This window comes from Phodopus roborovskii, unplaced genomic scaffold, assembly GCF_943737965.1.
Source record: "Phodopus roborovskii unplaced genomic scaffold, PHOROB, whole genome shotgun sequence".
Classification (NCBI taxonomy): Eukaryota; Metazoa; Chordata; class Mammalia; order Rodentia; family Cricetidae; genus Phodopus; species Phodopus roborovskii.
Genome location: NW_026126541.1, coordinates 10,736,645 through 10,760,415, shown reverse-complemented (window position 1 = coordinate 10,760,415; position 23,771 = coordinate 10,736,645).

Sequence of the window (23,771 nt, the reverse complement as noted above, 5' to 3'; positions counted from 1 at the left end):
TTCTCTAGCCTGTCTGGCTAGTAAGCCACAGAGATCCTTCTCTTTCTGTTATTCTACTCTGGGATTACACCATCACACTATGACATTTACATGACAAGGTAAGTATTTTATGGACTGAATTATTTTTCCAACATCAAATGTGTCCTTTGATGATATTATTACAGTCAAATGGAACATTATAACCCTTTCTGTGTATCCCCATCTATGACTTCAAATTATATCCTTATGCTACAGTTCTTATGTTCTATAAGACAGTACTTTATAATCATCAAATGTTAACTTAGCAACATTTATCTCATTTTTTCAATATAGTTAAAATTTGAAATTCTATCTGTGTCAAACAATATACTCATGTTTTGTTTAATCTTTGAGTATTTCCAACTCAGGATGAAATTTCTGATATGAAGAAACTTATACTAAAGTAAAATGATATAACTCAGGCAAAGAATATAAGCAGAATAATAAGTCAGAACATAAATGTGAAGAAAAAAACATAAATATTAGAGTCAGTAATGTAAGCATAACCCTAAGTAAATGTATTGAAAGAACAGGACAATTTTCAATAGTAGCTTAGAAGAAACTATTCAATCAGTCAGTATAAGCTAAGCAGTAAATGAAATAAATTTATGTATGGACATGTTAAATATATATGAAAGTTCAGAGAACAAGTGCTGTTTGCATCATGACATTTAAAACTTTTTAAGCCATATATATATATATATATATATATACATATATATATGTAATTATATGTGTACATATTTGTGTGTGCATATTCGATATTTGCATATGTATATATGTAAATGTTTCTATTGGAGTTCTTGTGTGTTGCTGAAAATTATCAGATAATTTGAAAGACACTATAAATTCATGGGTAATTTTTACAGTATATTAATGATTACAGAAATGTATGTCTAAGAATGATTATATGATTGGTCCATGCTAGAAATTTATATTCCAAAGAATTATACCAAGACAATGGGGGTTCATTTTATCTAAATTTTTGATAGAGGAAAAAGGGAAGAATTAAATTTATAGTTAAAAGACACTTTGATGCTTTTTGCGATTAATCTTCCCTGTATTGTATGAAAATCCACAATATACAAAGTACCATCTGGAAAACCAGTAGAGAAAGGCTAGAGGGCTAATGTTTTATGAATCTCCATATTCAAATATTTTCTGATCTCCAAAATATTACAAAATGCATGCAGAATCAGAAAATTGTCTTTTCCAGGCTTCCTGACTCATATTAAACAGCTTCTGCTGTGAAACTTTGACAATGACAATGGCTCATGGAAACATACTGCTCAAAATATTTTAGTGTATTTTCCTGTTTTAAAAAATTTAAATTTGAAACAATCTTGTTTTACATGTCAATTCCAGTTCCCAAACACTCTTGTCCTCCCCTGTTCCTCCCACCAACCCCCATTCCATCCCCTTTCTGCTCCCCAAGGATGGTGGGACCTTCCATGGGGAGTCTTCAAACTCTGTCATATCAATTGGAGCATTACAAATGCAATAATCTACTTATATGCAGCATTTTTCTTACAGAAGTTTTGTTCCTTCTCTCATACAATATATACTGAACGTAATTTCCTATATCTGCACTTATACAATATCCCATCTCTTCTCCTTCAGATCCATCCCCCTCCTTTTCTCTTCAGAAAGGAGTAGGCTTTTCTGCTCAAAAACAACCAAAAATGATGAAACAAGATACAATAACACAAGGCAAAAGCCCTCTTCTTGAGTCTACACAAGACAACCCAATAGGAGGAAGAGAGTCTCAAGAGCAGGCAAAAGAGTCAAAGATACAACTGTTCCCACTGTTAGGAATCCCATAAGTAACCAAATTAACAGCCAGAGCATATACACAGAACACCAGGTACAGGCATATGCAGGACCCATGGTTGTCTCTTCAGACTCTATGAGCCCATGTGACCCCTGCTTTGTTGATTCAGACAGTCATGTTCCCCTGGTGTCCTCCATCTATCCTGATACATCCAGTCTTTCATTCTCCTCTTTTAAAGATCTCCCTTCTAACAGTGGAAGTAGTATTTATCACTAATGAACAAATTGACTTTGAGTCCCCATGGAGGGATACTATTTCAGCCTAGATACACAGAGGGGAGCCTAGGCCCTCCCCCAAATGAGGTGACAGACTTTGATGATCCTCCATGGAGGAGTAGGGGATGTGTTAGGGTCAGTGGGGGGCATGGGGTGATGGAAGGAAGAGAGAACGGGGGATTGATATGTAAAAGATTGTTTCTAAATTTAAAAATAGTATTTAAAAAATTTAAGCTGGTTGTGGTTGTGCACACCAGTAGGAACCTGAAAGCAAATTAAATGCCCTTCAGCTGAAGAACGAATGGAGAAAATGTGGTACATTTACACAAAGGAGTACTACTCAATGGGGAAAAAATTGAAATCTTGAAATTCGATGGCAAATGGATGGAACTAGAAGAAACCATCCTGAGTGAGGTAACCCAGTCACAGAAAGACAAACACAGTATGTCCTCACTCATCTATGGCTTTTTAGACATAGAGCAAAGGATCACCAGCCTATGATCTATACCACCAGAATAGCTAGGAAACAAGAGAGACATGCATGCATGGTTCCTCAGAGAAATGAAAAGGGACAAGATTTCCTAAACATATAGAGAACATAGGGAGAGGGGCAGTTATGGAGCAGAGGAAGGCAGAGGTGACTACCTTATATGCTGTCCTACATCCTTCATCTAGTAGCTGCTGGAAGCAGAAGCAGACACCCACAGCTAATCACTGAGCTGAACTCTTGGAATACAGTTGCAGAGAGGGAGGAGTGATGAGTGGTCAAGACCAGGCTGGAAAAACCCACAGCTCATGGGAGAGCTCATGGAGTCCAGTCTGATAACTGGGAAACCAGCATAGGACTGACCAGATTCCCTGAATATGGTGTTAGTTGGGAGGTCTGGGCAGTCTATGGGGCCTCTGGTCAGTATTTATACTTATCAGTATATAAGTGGACTTTGGGAGACCACTTCACATTGAGGGATACTCCCTCTGCCTGGACACATGGAGGAAAGCCTAGGCCCTGCTCCAAATGATACAACATTTTTGAAGACTCCCCATGGAAGGCCTCACCCTATGTCTGGAACAGAATGGGGATTGGAGAGGGGTTGGTAGGGGCAATAGAGGAGGGCAGGAAGGTTGGGGAACTGGGATTGATATATAAAACAAACTTGTTTCTAATTTAAATAAATTTTATATACATATATATACATAATTAAAAAGAAAATTTATTTCATATCTGTACTTCACTTTTTAAAACTGGATTATTTGTGGTTTTGACATCTAGTTTCTTGAGTTCTTTATATATTTTGGATATTAGTCCTTTGTCAGATATAGAGTTAGCAATAATCTTTATCCATTATGCAGGCTGTCACTCTGATTGACAAGTCTCCTTCCTGATAGCTGATATTGGAAATTCCATGTGACTTTATCACTGGAGTTAGCTTTCCCTACCTATTTTATGTGTCATCAGTATTTTCTTCTATTATATTTTGGCTTTAACAAAGTATCCATATATTTTATGCTTTGACAATTTCATACATATATAAAATGTATTTAGGACTCATTATTACACAGCTTCCCCTCCCCACATATGCCGTCTCATTTGCCAAGGAGTTTTACTTATTTTAAATTCTGTTGCATGTCTTTTTGTCCCTATTGTTTTTGCAGTTATGTGTGTGTGTGTGTGTGTGTGTGTGTGTGTGTGTGTGTGTGTGTGCGCGTGCGCAAGTGCATTGTGTGGGATATGGCATGCATTGTTTATTCTTTTACATTCTTCTTACTGAATAACTTTTTTTTTCAGGATCCTGAGTTGAAAGGAAACAAATTTGTTCAAAAGATGCAGCGTAATGCAGGTGAGGGTAAGGCTAAGAGCGACTAGTAAATGTGGCAAAGCATTCTTTTACCCCTATTATATTTAGAGGACCAGAAGCAAAGGCGATCATGCTTGTCACTGTAAGCAATGCTAACTAACCAAAGCTTTTGCCTTCAAAGGAACAAGGATAAAAACTGCAGTTTAGCAGAGAACTGTCAGCAGGGCTAACAGCCTGCCTGTTTACATGTTCCTTTCACTTTGCTGCCCTATACACACCTATTTATCTTTGTCTGAATCATCAGGAAAATAAATAACAATTGGCTTATGTATGCAGCCTATATCACAGTCTTACATGCTGTCTGCCTTGGGATTTGAGACACTGTCTCCTATAGACTTGGAGGGCTGAGGCTTACTGGGTAGCAGGCCAGAGAGCACCAGGGATGTCTTCCTTTTCAGTACTGGAGTTACAAGAATACACCACTATACCCAGCCATTTTCCAAGGGTCATGGGCCTTCAACTCAGGTTCTCACATAGCAATGAAAGCATATTTCTGACCTAGCCACCTTATGACACCTTTGCCATTTGTTATTTAAAAAATGGATATTTTTATTCCCTCCATACTAAATTTAACATCTTTTACTTGCATTAAATTCCTCTTTAAAATAAATTTTTCCTGAACTATACATTCTATTCTGTATATGCACATGTTTAGTCCTACTCTAATAACGTAAGTATGAATGGAATTTTCTGGAAAGTACTAGTGTGACAAGGACATACTTAATTTGTCACATTTGGCCACACTTTCATTACTGGTCTTAACAATTTTCTTCCCTGTATTTTTTCCTTTAGTGAAAATGATAACTGGATTAGTATTTTTTGTCTTACTCTAAAGTATCAGATGGTAGTTTGATTCAAAAGATGTTTAAATAAATATTTGTAAAAAATAAAATCTGGTATCAAAATATGTAAGTCTAGGGAGGAATGTTGCTTTTATGTGATTAATTTAAGCCATTTAATGTAATAGTCTTTATTCTGTTTATCAAAATCTTCTTTTACACACATTTATAACATAGAATCATTCATCCTAGGCCTATGTAGTTCTTACTAAATTCATTTCTAACTTTTTTATGGCCCTTTCTCACAATCATGAGATATTTTCTGTTTTCATTTTGATTTATTATAGACATAATGAGAATATCATTATTTATATATTGATTTTATAATTACACACCAAAATAACTAATGAATATCTGCATATTATTTCCAGAAAGGTATTTTTAAAATGCAGAAAAATTATAGTCAATATTCAGCTAATTCTATTTTTGTCACATTATGTCATGCATTAAATTATATGACTTTAATTACATAATGTGTGCTAAAAGGCTGATTAATATTGATGATAGCAATTATCCATGTTCTGGTTTCACAGTTTACACTTTAAGATGATGTTTTCTATTTGTTTAGAACAAATTAATAGCATTTATAGCAAGCTTTCTATTGTAACTATTTTAGTTATGTTTACTTTTATTTAAAATGAAACTTGCTTTGCTTTAATTTGTTAATATCTTCATTCAGTATTTTTATATGTTATTATCCTTAATTACAAGAGATTATTCATATTTTGATGAATTATTATTTACAAGTTTTGGCATTCTTATTTAAAAACTTAATTTGCTTATGTTTATTAAGGGTAGCCAATTCTTACTGTTATTTGTTTTTAGTGTCCTAAATGTAGCAAGTTATTCATAATTCCATTTTCTTTGAATTAAAAATAAATATACAACTATTCATTTGGTTGTTGAATTAGTTTATGCTCAAACTTTACTGGTTTGTTACTTTTTCACATAGCCAAATAATTCATAAGGCTAGATTTAGATCTATCTAAAATGTTTCAATTTTCTTTAATTGAGTAAAATTTTGTTCATTTTTTAAAAAGTTTGTGGTTATATAATTGTTTGCTTTTGTTATATAATTTAATTGGACTATTATCAGAGAATTTGATCAATAAAGTGCCTAATATTTGGAAGTTTAGTTTTCTGTTGATAATGTGACTTTTAATTGGATTGTTCTGTTTTCTTTTTTCCTTTAACATCTTCTTTAATAAGACATTATAGCACATGTGAGTCCCCAAGTGTGTCACCTAAAAGTGGACCTGAGTAAGGAATCAAGTTTAATGTGAATCCCATTCCTTTTGATAACTAACATAAACACAGAATACAAAAAGATCAATTCCCTCTCACAACTTTGTATCACCTTTGAGGACACAGTATCAGTTTTTAAATACATCTGTCTGTTAAAGAATCTCAAATTACAAAAGGGTCTGTATTATCATCTTATCCTTACAGCAAATTTAACTGAAACACGAAAGAGGACCACACTGGCAATCCCCGTGCTAAGACTGGAGATTTGTCAACTATTCCCTATCTGAAATACTGACTGAAATATGGTGTCTTTAGAGCTTACACAGCAGTTAAATATAAGATCAAAAGGTTTTATTTGGAATTACAGACAGTGAGACCAATGAAATATTCTCTGAATAGCCAGTCTGTTGATAAAAAGAAACGTCCATCTGCGTAGAGCACTTCCAAAAGCTCTAGTATTGTCATTTTATTAGCACATCCGTGAGATCAACAGGTAAAATATAATTTCAGTCAGCAACATTTTAGCAAACAATAGGGACCAAGTGTTTGGTGGCAGCATGGTATACTCTGACCACCTATCTCGTGATGCTGAGTTTGGAGGACAGTACCTCGAGGAAGACCTTCAGTGCCCTGTCCCCAGCATCACTGCGTACAGTCCTGTAACTCTGTTTAATTAGATTTTTCTATATTTTTTAATTTAAGAAATCTATGTTGTATGTGATCTCAATGGAAATATTCATTCTTTCTGTCAAGTATAGTAAAAATATATCCTTGTGAGACCATTCTCCAGTAGATGCTTCAAAGTTTATATAAATAATATCAACATTTCATCTTGTTTGGTTCAAGATAATGGCTAATACATTAGATTGTCTTCACTACATAGAATTTCAATGACAAAGTTGATATTTTATAAAATATATCTACAACAACAGATATTTTGTTTACATTTTGTATTTTTTGTATAGAAAATACAAAATATACATTACAAATACATATGTACATGCACAAACATATAGTTCCTTTAATTTTTAAAAATTTATTTAATTATGTTATCTGCATTCCTGTTTTGTCTGCATGTACACATGTATAACATGTGTATCCCTGGTAAACTGAGGTTAGAAGATGCTGTAACATTTCCCAGAACTGGAGTAATAGTTGGGTATGGTTTCCCATGTGCGTGCACTGAAAACTGGACTTAAATGCTGTGAAAGAGCAATAAGTATTCTAAACCATGGAGCCATCACTCCGGATCCTTTTAGTTCTTTTTATTTTAAATAAAATTTAAATCAAAACACAATATTCATTTTTAAAAATTGTTCTCTTAGAATTTTTCATAGTGTGCTTTTATAACATTCATCCCCAACTCACTGGACTTTTCCCAGATCTACCTCCTCCCATTCCCAACCAACTTTGTGTGTCTTAACACAAACTAACAAAAACACAAGACCAATTTGTGCTACCCAAATATTCTTAGTGTGTGATCTTCCTGTGTAATGTGGTTAACTCACCAGACTATACTCACAGCAAAAACTGAATCCAACACACTGTCCTAGAGGCTATTAAACATAATTACACATGGTTTTCTACTTGTTTAGAATGTAATCCTGCCACAGCACTGACAAGCAATGAAGTACAATCTCTTCAGTACAAAATGATCCTTCTCTATGCACCATACTATTCTGTCCCCAGTATCCCTGTGTAGTGAAATATTCACACACACACCCACACCTGTAGCGCTGACCATGCCCACTTTGGCATGGTCACAGGTGCAGACTTGGCCAATGATAAGGATTAGTTTTGGGGTTTGGAGCTCTTTTCCTTGCTGGTCTGCTTGCTGGTCAGGTCACTGACAGCATCTGGGCGGCAAGGCAGGCATCCTTGAAACTGGAACCCTCGCAAGTCATCTGTTTCCTGTGCAAGCACATTCTTCCCGAATAAACTTCACTTCACCTGTACAGAGTCTAATGAATCTTGATTCTCATGTCTATATTCCTGTCCATCTTCCCTGCTCCAGGAACCATGTTTTCCTATGTTTATGTCTTTGCATAATGGCTTTTGGTTATTGGCAAGACTGGTATCCTTTTTCTACCAATAGAGCACAACCATTATAATATGTTGTAATAAGTTGTTACTATCTCTCTCATATATTAACTTGTCTTGAGAGTAATTGATTCCAGCCAGTCTAATCTCTGGCTTGATGAAGCAAATTACAACATTGTGATAAGCAACATGGCAAGAAATTCAAAGAAATATTTGAAACTTGTGGAGACATCAGGAAGTTGAGAGTAACCATTTGGAAGCAGTCTCCTTCCTACAACCACCATGTCAATACATTGTGTTTACAACCTTCATGTGTTTGCAAAAAGATCATCAAAGCAATCTCCCAGATAACAATGCAACTGAATAGACACCTTTGCTGTTCTGTGAGTTCCTAAGTAGAAGCATTAGCTAAACTAGCTAAACTTTGACCTCACCAAAATGACAAAATAATAAATATGTTAATCTAAGAACTAACCTGTGATGAGTTGTGATGGAGATATAGAAATAAAAGGAATCCCTATGTTGAAATGCAGCTTCATAAGTTTGCCTATTTAGAACTTCATATACATAGAATCATTAAATACCTAGTCATTGGACTCGCCTTCTATAGATATCTGATGCCTTCATATATATAAATTTTAAATGTGTTTTTTCTATTTGTTTTTTATTTTCTGTGAGTGTCTGGGTATCTCCATCTGACTAGACAACTGTGACTAGTCAGTTATAGATATTTCATGAGTCACAGTGCCAAGTAGGAGGCTGACAAAATGTGTAGATGAGCAAACCAAATTTAACAGACCATCTCTTCTGCATTCCTTATCCTATCACTAAATTATAGAAAATAACAAAGTATACCTTTAATTTGTAAGCTTTATTTATGCTTGCAATTATGCAGACAAGTTTATCTCCAGTTCTCAATTTTAATATTTTTCCCAAGTTATTTCAGAAAATGCTGCTTAGAAAACCCTGCTTATAAAAAGTTTTATTTTGCCACTAGCTAATATGGAGTGTTCTCATAGAACTGCAAATGAGCTCAATATTCATTATGCAAATGAACACAACCAGACAAAATTAAATGGGTTCAGCTTGGTGGCATCATTTCAGGGATCTAATTTAGGGGTTTCAGGCCTCTGGCTGGAGAGAGCAATGGGAGCTACATTAAGATGCTCTTGATAAATAATAAAACATTTCAAAAAGAAATTACATTGGAAAGGTTATGACCTGCACAAGACTAGCAGAAGCACCACAGGCAAATGATGCCAGACAGAGGGAATTCCATCTTGCACTGCTCCTTGCTTTAATGCTATTGTTGTGTTCTCTCCCATTTCACTTATTTCTGTGATCTAGAGATTTATTGTTACTAGAGTCTTTTTTCTTTGATAAACTAGATTGTACTTGTCACTTAAAAATATTAATAGAGTCAAACAAATATGGATATTTTCTTAATGTGTTATATACTCTACTCAATTTAAATTACTTCAAAGGATACATAAGTATCATCTATAGATAACTTTAGCCTTCTCTGTCTATTTTTTGTTGTTGTTGAAAGAAAAGTAATATAATAATAATGCAATGAGATAGATGAGGTGATCTAATGGAACTTACTAAAAGGTTAGAAATTAAAAAGGAGAATGTATTAATGACAACCTAAGTAAGATGATGGGAGATGTCATTCTGTATATGTTTCTTATACTGTAATGAATAAAGCACTGTTGGCCAATAGGAAAGGAAGATAGGAGGGACTAGGAGACAAGGAGGAAAGAGGAAGTGGTAAGGAGGAGCCAAGATGGAGAGACTGGGGAGATGGGATGCTGGCCCCTTTCCCCGGTAAGAAGACCACGTGGAAATACATAGAAATGGGTTAATAATTAAGACAGAGCTAGCCGATAAGAAACAAGTAACCGGGCCAACAGCATTGTATCAAATACAGAGACTCAGTGTGTTATTTGGAGCTGGTGTGGCGGCAGGACAAGACCAGGCGGCGGGCAGAAAAACCATACTCCTTACAGTAAGATATTACTCCTGCACCACCACCTCAATGTAGGAATACTGTCTTCTTGTGTTGCTGCTTTTGTGTCAACTCACAAGTGGGGCATTTCAGTACACAGTAAAGGATCAACATGATACTCAGACTGAGTGATGCCTAATAAGCAATCTATGTTATGTGAACTAACAAGTAACTAAATCCCAGTGTTTTTAAATAAATATCCATTTTTTGTTTTCACCCTGACATTTATTAAGCTTTAAAAATATATATGATTGCACATAGGAATGTGAGAAAGTACAAAAGCACCTGCAAGAGAATCATCTGCTTGTCTTCTTTTGCAGTAACTACCATGACTGAGCTGCACTTGGGACACTGAATTAGGACAATTAAAAAGAGTTCAAGGCCAGTTTCAACATCATAGTTACAGAAAAATTGAGGATAGCCTGGGCTACATGAAACATTGTCTCAAAAACCACACCCATATCAACCAAAACAAAACAAATGAAAACAAAACTGCTACTCTGTGGGTGAAATACAAAGAGTTTCTCTCTTCAGCCAACAACACTAAGCTATGAAGAGATACTTTGTCTTCACTCTTAAGTAAAACTGGGGGATAGTTGTAACTTTATAGTTCTAGCGTCTAACAAAACCAAAAGCTTTTTTAATTAGAAGTGATGGTTGACCTACTCTGGAAAGTAAAACAAACTAGTAACTTTTATTGACTATGTATATTGTCTAAGAAATAAGAAAATGGGTAAGAGCTTTTAAAAGAAATGGGGTTCCAACTTATCATCAGTAAAAAAAAAATGTGTATATAAGTAGGCATTTATATATATTATTTTCAGATCATCTCCTGATTAACCTCTGGCAGTAGATATTATCATTATGAATATCTGATATAATAATTTATCTTTATTTTTCAGGTGAGAATTGTACCTCAAATGTCATAACATCAAGAAAAGTAAGACAGTCTCTATAATTGTTTCTGAATATCTAAGTAAGCCCATTTCTTTACAAAGAGTTGGAGTTGTAATTATTTTGATGAAGTTGTCCAAACACCCAGCCATCCTATCTTTGCAGAATTAGATGTGAAAAAAGCCAGTATTTCATACAAACCTCCTGCTAATTTCTAGAAAATATTTTCAAATGAGAAAGAAAAGCCATCATCAAAAGTCAGTCATCATCCAAAGTCACTTCCAAACCATTAAAAAAAAATATTAGCTTTAAAATAATTACAGGCTCAAACTAATCAGGAGTATGCCTAGCAGAATGGGTAAGTGCGCATCTCCAGTTCCACTAGAGGACTAGGACAATTTTCCAGGTAGCTCACACTTTCCCCTGCTGTCATCATGCACCTCATTTGTGCTCCATCCCCCTATTGTTATAGGCATCAAGACTGTGAGATAGCACTTAGCAAAGTCAAGTCCTCTCCAATGTCACCAAGGGAAGTCTTTATCTTCCAGGCAAGGCACATTCCTACATTCCTTACATCTCCTTTCTAGACTAAACTATTTTTATTTTCTCTTTAAGTGGAGTAGCATCTGCTATTGAGTAGCATCTACAATATTGTAACACAACAGAGTCATTTTATTGAGACATTTCTCTACAGGCCTTCAAGAGTACTTACCAAGGTTTGAGAAATCTGTCCAATTCTATGTATATTTAGCTAATTAATAGGAAGCTGTAACCTACAGCCTAACCACCAAACTTGTCTAACCACAGGTTCTAAGGAACACAGACTCTATGGGCTTTAAAATTTGTGGGTGAGTCGAAAAGGGGTGATGTATCTGGGAAGAATAGGGGATGGGGTGCATATGGTCAAAATATATCACATGGAATTTCCAAAGAACTAATAAAATAATTAATTAATATCCTGGAGTAGAATGGGGCATGAAGGAGAAGGCCTGTCAGGACTTCTGGCCTGTCACCAAAGTTCATCACCTCTTTGCTGAGTGGCATCCTACCATGGTGACACAGCAGATCTGTTAATGCCAAGACTTATTTACTTTTTTCATGAAGTCTCAACATCTCATTAGTTTATCAAGTTGGTATATCACCTTAACTAATTAAGGAGTTCCTTGCCCCCACTTTTCCCCTAAAAAATATCAGCCAGCTTCTTATTTGCACTAGCTAAAAAAGCTTTTACTCAAATGCCAGCTTGCTGTATGTGAAGTGTATGTATTTTTGAACCTGAGAGTTAATCATCACCCAATTATCATCTTAGGCATCACTTGAGAACTTTGTTTTTCTTGTTTTCTATGCACCTGATAGATCATAAGAACAGATTATGTATGAGATTTAAGCAGCCATATAGTTATCAAGATGACTACAAGTAGTACCCAAATGGAATAGGGGATGGATCAAAATAGATAGGTGATAAATACATTTACAAAATAAATGTATATCTTGGGCGTCTCATGGAAGGTCATGTCAACCTTGCTTCTTCCCTGTCAGTCAGTTACCCTACTCTTTAATATACTACTACTTATCAGGAATTGTCATGTGCGAGCTTAACTCCTTGTACTTTAAAATGTTTCTAAATATAGTATTTTTATTACATTTTAGTTTATTTCTATTGTTATTTACACTGAATCTGAGATTACACTGCATAAAATTCACAGTCCTAGTTTCAATACTTTAACTTGGAAACCCAAGTCACTATTCAGGAAACAAAAACGTTTTCGTGGATTTAGTCTTTTTGGAGGTTTACAAACTTTCCCATGTCTCAAACTTCCCATCCCACTCTCTTTCTCAGGATGCATATCTATCATTTGTTTTTAAACTATTAATAAGAAGTCATTAGGAACCAAATATGTAGATGCCAAAGCTCCTCCAAGTTTCAGGGACACAACTAAGGCTCATATCCCTGATAAACAATATGAAAGGTCCATCCAGGATTGTGAAATATGGGGGATTGAACCCAGGGTTCCGTGTTTGCCATACAAGTATTCTATTAATACCTACATTCTGACCATTGAGATTTCCATTTATGGTAAGCACAAAATTTTACCCATGTGTTTAGTCTTTCAAGTGAGCAGTATAAATGTCATCTATCATGGTATTCCTATTCAAGGCAAAAAAAAAAAAAAAAAAAAAAAAAAAAAAACACACAAAAAACAAAACAAAAAAAAAAAAGAGGTTTGATTTCTAAAGAAACTTAAACATGGACAACTTCCCTCTTTGTCACTTTGTCATAGCTTTTCCTGCAGTTGTATTTGGAATACTTCATTCTGGATTCCATTATTTTACTCATATTCCATTCATTTTTGGTACCCAGTTCTGTTACAAGTATGGTTTCCTGTCAGCCTGATCTTACTGCCGCTTCAGCACCATTAACACACAGAGACACTGTATTAGATATAAAGCTGTTGGCCTGTTACTAGCATTACTTATTGGCTAGCTCTGTCTTAAATATTAGCCCATTTCTATCAATATAAGTATTTCCACATGATCTTATCTTACTGAAGAAAGGATTCAGATCTCTATTCTCTTGGTTCTACATGTTGACCCTTTAACTACCTCTCCCTAAATTCTCCTTGTCCCCTAGTCCTGCCTATCTTGCTTTTCTATTAAGGGCTTTATTCACTAACCAATAAGAGAAACATATTTACGGAATGGCATCTCCCATCACAGTTAAGTTGATATGAGTGGGTTAGCTGATAATGTGACCCATGCATTTATTTCTGACAAATCTGTGTCCTTAACTGGCTTACTATTTTAGAGTAAAAATTTTATGTGTTTATTCACACACCATAGATACAGATAGTGTCTTAAAAAGTCAAAGTAATAAGAAAAGTTAAACATAACTTCCGGTGATCTCTCACTTTCCCTGATTAAATTGCCCCCCACCCCTGCAATTCTAGTCTAAGGAAATAGCAATCACCTCCGTATTTGCTCTTACAAAAAAGTGTTTCTCTCTGTGACCTAAGACCATTTCCTTGGCAAATGTCATGGAATACTAAGAACAAAGTGTATTACCTGATCTATAAAGATGAGGGAATCGGCCCTTCTACCCCTTAGTTTCACATTTGTAAGTACTTGCTATTGAACTCTGTAGATTCAGTAAACTACTACAATTTGGTGCCTGCTCTCTCAGAGCTTTGTGTCAAGTCCCTACTTAGCTGAACTGCAACATTGCACTGGACTGTTTTGTAGACAGAGCCAAAAAAGTGTGTGTGTGTAAGTGTGTGTGGTCCATGCAAAATTATTATGTGTAACCATTTCACTGTAAAACTATCGCTTCTTGAAATAATGATGTATGTGATAGCAAGACAATGAAATGAGAATTTTACTCATCCTTACATAGCTATGGAAAACACCATGAAGGAAATAATTGAAAATCCATGCTAAAACCTGGAATCAGTTCCTGTAAGAAGGAAATGTTATCCTTTCTGTATTAAGAGGACTTGACTACACAGCCAGTTGATCTGTAGGTGCATCTTCTACGTATACAGAGATCTCCTCATGTGTTCACATTCCACAGCCTGTGCTGTGGAGTCAGGTGAGTATCCATAACAGATGCTCCAGAAATTGCAGTTCTCTTTAAATCTGTGCTGAGTTAATAGATGACCATCTTAAATGCATATTATCCTTATTTCAAAAATATTCAATAAATCATAGAACAGCTGTAACATTATTCTACTCAAACTCTCAGTCACTGCATAACCAGGGACCCACTGTCCACTTTTAATTCATTCCTAAGATCCCCAAATGAAAGCCTCCAGTGATCTAATCTCTCAATTTCTCTCCAGAAAGAGAACACTTACTGTCACTGGATCAGAATAGCACCACATTTCTGTAATGGGAAGGTGTACAAGCTGCTGCTATATCCCAGGGTGCTATCCCCAGGAGGAGCCTCACTGAGAGAAATAAACATGAAATGAAAAGTAGGCCTCACATATCATAAGTTGCAGGCTAAGTAGCAGACCCAATATCCCATGCCAACATTAAAGAGCCAGCATAGTTGGCAGGACTTGCATGGCTCTATGGAGAAGTACTTCTGCCAAGTAGAGTCTGAGTAAAGCTAAGATGAGTTTGCCCCATATGAAGCTAGTCAGAGTTCAGACCTAGGACATCAATATAGCTTCATGGAAATAAGATTCAGGTGACACTAGGAATCTTTGTTTCTGGAGTATAATTTATGGTACAGCAAATACCCTTAATTTGACCCCTAAAATCTCCTAAAGGGGCTTTGAAACAGTGTATAGACAATGCCTGGTATAACAAATTCTTCTGAAATAAATTAATGCATGTTTATGGTCTCTCTGACAACCTGGAATAATTTGTTTTAGTGAGCCAACTAATTTATTATGGTCTTCTGCTACAGCAACTGGATTTGCTCTAAAGCTCCTAGGAATTGGTCAGGGCTAACAATTGCAAAGCCTACAAGCTACACACAGTTCCTCCCTAATCTGACTTAAAAGTAGAGCAACTTTCCTGTTTATTGCCTGGAAAGGTGTGCAAACACAGCAGAGAAGCATAACAATGTCTTATTTTGATTGCATAAGCTGAGAATAATGAAAACAGCAAACTAATAGAAATTAGGAAATATAAGTCCAATTTACAAAATTCTTTCAGGGCTAATAAAACAAAGAGGAAGATCGCTTGTACAACCAGAAGATTGTTCCTTTTTTTTTTTTTTTTTTTTTTTTTTAATTGTCATTTTGTAGCATACAGTCCTGACACTGACAGCATTCACTTTTATGGGCTTGTTTTATGAACACTCGATTCCGTGTTTACATTTAAAAACTGCAGATAGCAAGCAAAGTGTACAAAAAGCTCTCCATGGCTAGATACATGTCTCACTCAAGTAGATTATGAAATATCAATGAGCAGCACTATTAAATAGCCAAGAATTACAGCAGACTGAAGCTTAGACATCCTTTGTAATTCGTGCTACTTCCATCTAGTGTTTTATGCAAGTCCTAGGAGCATGCTTTCCACAGACTACTGAAAAGAAGAGCCCAAGGGAATCGGCCCATTGTCTCGGTTGAAATAAAATAAACTTAAAGTGTGTTGGTCTTAACTAAGAAAAACATAATGTTAAGAGATTCTTTCTGTTGGAACCTAAAGGTTGAAGTAATATATCTATGATTCAGGGGAGAGAGGAAAAGCTATGTCTGGTAATTAAATCATGCAAATAGGATGCCAGAAGTCTACCACCCATCATTTCCCTAGAAGCCTTTTTCTTTGTTTACCTCATACCACAGCATGATTAAAGGAGTCATAGCCATATACTAATATTCTATTCCCTGAGGATTAGTAACCATGTTCAGTTCTTGCCCAATATGCACCAACAGTCACTTCTTCACAGCCCTTCTTCAAGCTGACAATTTTCTCCTATGTAGAAAATAAAAAAGAGAAATCCATCTGTAGTTACAGAATTAAATTACAGTTGAATTTTAGAATGAAACAAAGTATCAGAGGAGATACACTTCTGTGATCTTAAGAAGGCCGACTCACTGATTCTAAACTGTGCCTGAAGACCAGATACTATGAATAATAATTATGTCCATAAATTACTTTTTATGTTTAATCTGAGTTTAATAGGACTCTAATGCCTTAGAAAGAAGAAAGTAAAAAGCTCCAAGGATCTACTCACTCCTCATGGCTAAAGGTTGTCTCCCAGAAAACCCTAGACTTTGGCCTTTGAAGGACACAGTATGTTTGAAACTATTTTACGAGCCTTTAGAGCAATCTTGTTTCTGTCTTATCACAGGATAAGATAGATTTTAATGTGGCCTCCACACTGCCATCTCATTATTCATGACTTACAGAAATACCATACTCTCTGTGTAGAGACCTTGGACTTGAGTGTTGAATCACAAATTGTTTTGTAGAAGGTTTTGAACACTCAGAAACTCAGAAGTTACTTCAATGTCAAATGTGGAACAAATCTTGCCTTGCTTCTGGACACCGGATACTGCTACATGCATGCCAATAATGAGAGCAGGAGACAGAAACTGCCCAGGCCATTTTAATGCAGGCTACCTAAAAGTAATTGGCTTTTACTTTGCTAAAACTCAATGTCCCCAGCCTTGTCAACAGTCTTTCTTCGCCAATAGCTAGAGATGCTGAAATATTTAAACCAAAAGGTCCTTGTTTCTGTCTGGTCATACCAGAAGGGAAGTCTGTTCTCTCTTATCTTTCTTTCTCAAATGAGCATCTTTGTGTGATGTCTGTACATGAAGATGCAAATGAAATTGAGAGAAGGCTATGGGATACCTAGTGATTGAGCCAACGGGATTGGCCAGCCCACTCCACTTGTCTTATGGATTCTTATAATTCTTGGAATCCATAAGACAAGAACCCAGTGGATGTTCTGTGTGGTCATGAGTATCTGGCGGCACTCAAACTGATGTGTTAAAGCTCATCTGAGGATAGAGAGAGAATGCCCTGGGAACCTAAAGACTTTCTTCTTTCCTCATGTCATCATCTTACACATTTCTAACACAGGCTGCCTGACACTCTTCAGCTCAGGGTCAAATGTTCTGAATTTTGGTGATTTCATTGTGTATACAAAGTTTCCTGCTTTACAGAAACATAATATTTTAACTGTAAAACACAAAGATCTTTTTACTGTTTTTTGAAACACCTCTCAGTATTTAGACAACAAATTTGTACATGCCATTATGATACTAGGTTATGATGTCTGAGTTTTAAAGTTGGTATTTTAAGTTGCTGACAATTTACAATAAGACTTTTTGAAATGATTATAAACACATTACTTCCATTTTGCACTATATCTTTATGTGATATGGTATTCTCAGCATTGGCAGTTATAAAACAGAAACATCGATCAACCCTGAAAATATTGAAAACCCTCTATATTCTGCAGTATCATTGAAATTTAATTATTTATGTGAAAATAAACAAGGAAATCCATTTCACTATTTATGCATTTGCTTTCATTTTTAATAAATGACAAATCATATGTTTGCCAAATGAGTATTTCAAAATAAATTTCTTTAGATTCAACATTAGTACATGTCTTATTTGCATACTCAATATATGTTCCTCTATATCCAGGGGTCATGCAAAAATTCCCCTGGTGAAAAGAGCAACGGCTTGGGAAGCCTTGAAAAGTTGTGATCTGACCAGTGAAGTTTCAAAGAATGTGATCAGCTTGTGTTCTTAGGCACTCTTCTATTGTCTCTCAATTGTCTTAGAAAATTAAGCCAACATGTTTAAAAGAGCCATTGAGGGTGTCACATGACAAAAAAAAAGCACAATTGACCTGTGGGAGACAAAGGAGTCTCCAGCATGAAGCCACGAAAATATACCTCTCACCTTTAGCAAACAAATTCTGTAAACAAACAGTGTGCTTCAAAAAGATTTTTTTTCCTCCAAGGCTGCCTGTAACTGACACGGATTTTGGGCACACACTGACAGTCTTGTAGATCCAACTATGTAGCCATGTTTTCTCAGTAGTCTGAAGCCAGAGAAATAAAAGTTATTCATGTATGCTACTTTAAGATTTTGTGCAATTGGAAAATTCTTTTTTTTTTTCACTTTTTTCTTTTTTTCTATAAATTTTATTTAAATTAGAAATAATATTATTTTACATATCAATCCTAGTTCCCTCTTCCTCCCATATCCCCCATCAACCCTTCCATCCCATCCCCCATCCATTCCCCAGGGAGGGTGAGGCCTTCCATGAGGGATCATCTAAGTCTGTTAAGTCATTTGGGGTAGGGCCTAGGCCATCCCCTGTGTATCCAGGCTGAAAGAGTATCCCTCCATGGGGAATAGGTTTCTTAAATCCATTCATGAACTAGGGATAAATACTGGTTCTATTTCCAGAGGCCCTAGAGCCTGCCTAGGCCTCCTAGCTGACACCCATGTTCAGGAGGTCTGGTTTGTTCCTGTTTCTTAAGGCTGTGTTCCCATCAGTCTGGTCCCACAGACACATCAGCCCCAAACACTCACAGACTCTGTATTAGATATAAAGCTGTTGGCCTGTTACTAATATTTCTTATTGGTTACCTCTATCTTAAATGTTAGCCCATTTCTATCAATCTGAGTATTTCCATGTGATCTTGGCTTACCCAAGAGGGCCCAGAGTTCTGCATTCTCAGTCCTACATACTGAATCTCCTCCTACCTCTCTCAGAATCCTTCTTGTCACCTAGTCCCACCTATCTTGCTTTTCTATTGGACAACAGGGCTTTATTCATTAACCAATAAGAGAAACATATTTACAGAATGACATCTCCCATCATATGTTGGTTCCCCAGCTGTCAGACTAGGGACCCTGAGCTCCCACTTGTCAAGTCAGTTGTTTCTGTGGGTTTCCTCAGAATGGTCTTGAACCATTTGCTACTTACTCTTCCCTCTCCACAACTGGACTCCAGGATTTCTGCTCAGTGTTTAGCTGCGGATGTCTGCTTCTGCTTCCATCAGCTACTACATGAAGGCTCTAGGATGGCAATTAAGGTAGTCATCCATCTCATTATATGGGAAGGGCATTTAAGGTAGCCTCTCTACTATTGCTTAGATTCTTATTTGGGGTCATGCTTGTAGATCTCTAGATGCTTCCCTAGTGCCAGATTTCTCTTTAAAACTATAAAGCTCACTCTATTAAGTTATCTCTTTTCTTTTTCTCCTCTATTCATTCCACAACTCAATCATCCCGATCCTTCATGTCCTCCTCCTCCCTTCCTCTTCTTCCCTCCTTTTTGTCCTACCTCCCTCCACCCTCTCCCCATGCTTCCAATTTTGAAATTTCTTATCAGCAATAGAAAACAGACATAAGAAGGGACTAACCATTCAAACTATAGATTCTGAGGTTATGATAATAGAATTAGGGTTTAGCTTCAAGATTCTGCTTAACCCAGTTTCTTAGAAAATTGGGAATCAACATAAATCCATATCCAGATATGCCAGTCCTGGACATATACCCAAAAGACATTCCATCATACCAAAACCATAATGCTCAACTGTGTTCATAGCTGTTTTATTCACAATAGCTAGAAGCTGGAAACAACCTAGCTGCTCCTCAACTGAAGAATTTACAAAAACAACCAAACAAAAAAATAAAAAGATGTGATATGTTTACACAATGGAATATTACTCAGCTGTTAAAAAGTAGCATGAAATTTACAGGCAAATAGATGGAACTAGATAAAATCATCCTGAGTGAGGTAACCCAGACCCAGAAAGACTAACATGGCATGTACCCACTTATATGTGTAGATTAGCTATAAAATGAAAGATATTCATGCTACATTCCACAGACCTGGAGAGACTGAGTAACAAGGATTGCTCAAGTGTTTGTGTGTTGGGAGGGGGTGGCAGGAGCAAGTGGATCTCTCTGGCAAGAGGAAATTGAATAGATTTCAAGGATGGACTAGGGACAACTGAAGGTGGGAATAAGGGGGTACGGGGGGTGGATTAAGTGAATACTAGGAGAGATGAATGGAATTTGGAGACATTGGGAATAGAAACCTAGTGAAGTGGAACCTCCTATGAATCCACAATGATCCTAGCATGGGGATATGGATCCTGAACCAGCCATCTTCTGTAATCATGCTAGGTTTCCAGTGGAGGGACTGTGAAACTAATCCAGGCACAAAACCTTTGACTTACAATTTGTCCTTCCAGCCATATGTACTGGGTAAAGGTGTTTCTGGACTTTTTCTTGCTCCACCAGGTCCTACAAGCCTTCTCAGCACCAAATAAACACACAGGGACACTACATTAGTTTCAAAAAAAAGCAAAACAAACAAACAAAAAACTGTTGGCATATTGTATAGGGCTTCTTAGTGGCTCTCTCTGTCTTATTTGTTAACCCATTTCAATTAATCTATATATTTCCATGTGGTAGTCTTGGCTTACTAGAGCATTCATTTGTCTAATACATGGTTACTATCTTTGGTGGGATCTGTCTGTCTACCTTTCCCAGAATTCTCTTCATCTCCTCATCCCACCTTTCTGCCTCATTGGCCAAATAGTGCTTTATTCAACAATTAATAAGATATATATATATATATATATATATATATATATATATATTGTGTGTGTGTGTGTGTGTGTGTGTGTGTGTGTGTACACAGCAGGACATGCCCCATCATAAAGTTGGAGTAGAACTTCTATAAGTGGTCAACCTATTACTGAGCCAACTAGAGAACCATGCCACAAGAAGGAGGGCCAGGTACCAGAGGCTGGATAGCCTGGTGACCTAGGATAGAATCAACCTGATATGAAAAAATAAAACCATAGCCTAGCATAATTGTCATCAGAGAGACCTCATTAAGCAATTGATGGGAGCAGATACAAAGACCCACTGCCAAACATTAGATGGAGATCAGAGAATCCTGTGAAAGAAGAGATGTAGTAGCCAGAGAGTTCAAAGCCACCACAAGAAAATGACCTACAAAATTAACTAGCCAGAACTCATAAGGTCTCATAGAGTCTGAACTAATAATCAGGGAGCCTACATGGGCCTGGTCTCAGTCTTCTGCATACAAATTATGGTTGTATAGCTTGGTGTTTATGTAGGACTACTACTAACAGTGGGAGCTGGAGCTGTCTCTTATACTTTTCCCTGCTTTTTGAAGCATTTTCTCCCTACTGGGTTGTCTAGTCCAGCCTTAATATGAGGGGATGTGCCTAGTTTTATAACTTGATATGCCACGTTTAATTGACATCCCTTTGAGGCCTGCCCTTTTCTGGAGGGAAAAGAGGAGTGATTCTAAGGGATATGGGGGCTGGGAGGAGTGGAGGGGGAGGAGGGATGTAATATACGAGAGAATACAAAAAAAAAAAAAAAAAAAAAAAAAAAAACCCTCATTAGCCTATCCATGAGCTACTTCATCCAGTAATTCCTATGTGAAAATTTTGAGACATGGGAAGTCTCCAAAGAAAGAGACCTATCATCACCTTAATACTGCCAGAGTTTTGCTTTTTACCCACTGTGAAGTAAGTCCCTGAAAGCTGCTAATTTTATTTTATCTTAGAGGAAAAATGCTAGAATCTGAGTCAAAAACTAATTTGAAAATTAAATTGATAGGCTTGGTCTGAAAAGTTGCAAAACGAATCAGTTAGGGAGCAAGAAATGAAGCATGCTCTCCAAGTAAGGGGCCATTCCCTCAACTGACTCCCTTGGGGCCACCTGTTTGTCTATCAGAAGTGGATGTTTCTCACATTATCCTTAAACCTTTATGCCTTCTTTGGATGAACACAATGACATAAGCTATTCCAGAGAACCCCATTTATGAGGGCATGAAGTGATATAATAGCTCCCTTTGTGGGTTTCTTATTACAAGTGGCACTAGAAACCCATTAATGGCTTCCAATTTCAGTTCTGCCTTTTTTAACTCATACAGCTGAGTGAGTCATATTATTTCTTTTAGTTGCTGACACACCCAGCATGGTGGTAGGGACACTTAGATGGTGATCTTGTATTAATATTTGAAGTAATTGGCTGTAATTAGAAGTTTTGACATTCAACAACCTTTGTTTGATTAAAGCTTCAACATTGGTTAATTGTATTGGTGAATGACTACTTTCACCCACTAAGCCTATATTTCTTGACTATCTAGTGCTTTCCATGATTATTGGCTAAGTAACATAACACACATTTTCAATCCATGTACTACTTATTCAGTGACAGTTATCCACTGATATCATCTGCAAGTATCTAGTGTATCATGCATTCAGTACATAGTTCTTTAACCCATACACTTTCCCTACAGTTTTAGGTATATCACTATTATGTTTCAACCAGAAGATGTGGTTATTTGAGTGAGAATGGTATCTACCAGTTCCTATAATTGAACGCATGGTGTCCAGGTAGTTGATCTCTTTGGAAAGAACTCAGAGGGGTGATCTTGTTGGAGGATGTGTGTCACTGTGAGTGGGCTTTGAGATTTCAAAATCATTCACAAAAAAGAGAAGGCTGCTTCTCTTTTTCCTGGCCTTCTGCTTATAGATCAGATAAATGTAAGCTCTCAGCAATTGCTCTGGTTCCTGGTACCTCCTGCCTCCTTATCAGCCTGCCAGCTCCCATGTTCCCCACCATAGTAGTCATGGATTCACAGCAAAGCTGTGTGTACATGTGCATGTGTGTGTGTGTGTGTGTGTGTGTGTGTGTGTGTATGTGTGTGTGTGTGCACATTACTTTGATCATGTTATATCTTCACAGCAATAGTATAGTAACTAACATAATTCTAAAATTCCTATCTTGATGGAGATTCAACTTAAAGATATTAGGTCTTATGAGGCTAGAGAGCTGATTCAATGGTTAAAAGCATTTGTTGGACTTGCAGAATACTTGAGTTTAATTCCTGGCATCCACTTGACAACTCAGAGTCTGTAATTCTGATTATATGGGATCTGATGTCCTCTTCTCCTCCCTGTGGACACTGCACATACATACATACAAACTAATAAAATCTAATAAATATAAAGTAAATAACATGCTGAATCAAACAATTTCAGAAAAAAGCATTAATAGTAAAAAGGAAATGACAAATTTTAGAGTTTTTTGGATAAATGAACCATAGCCTTTCAATTTTATGTTAGACCTTCTCTAGAGCATATTAATAGTTGTGTTCAAATGTACCATGAGTATAATGTATAGATCCTTTCTAAAGTATGATCTGAAAACTTTTAAATGAAAGCCAGTTAATTCCATTAATGTGATTTGCAATTTAGGTTGACAAGATTTAATATCTTTGCCAGAAATAAATTAATGAATACACAACAAAATTAAGGATAGCTAGACTAAATGTTATCTTTA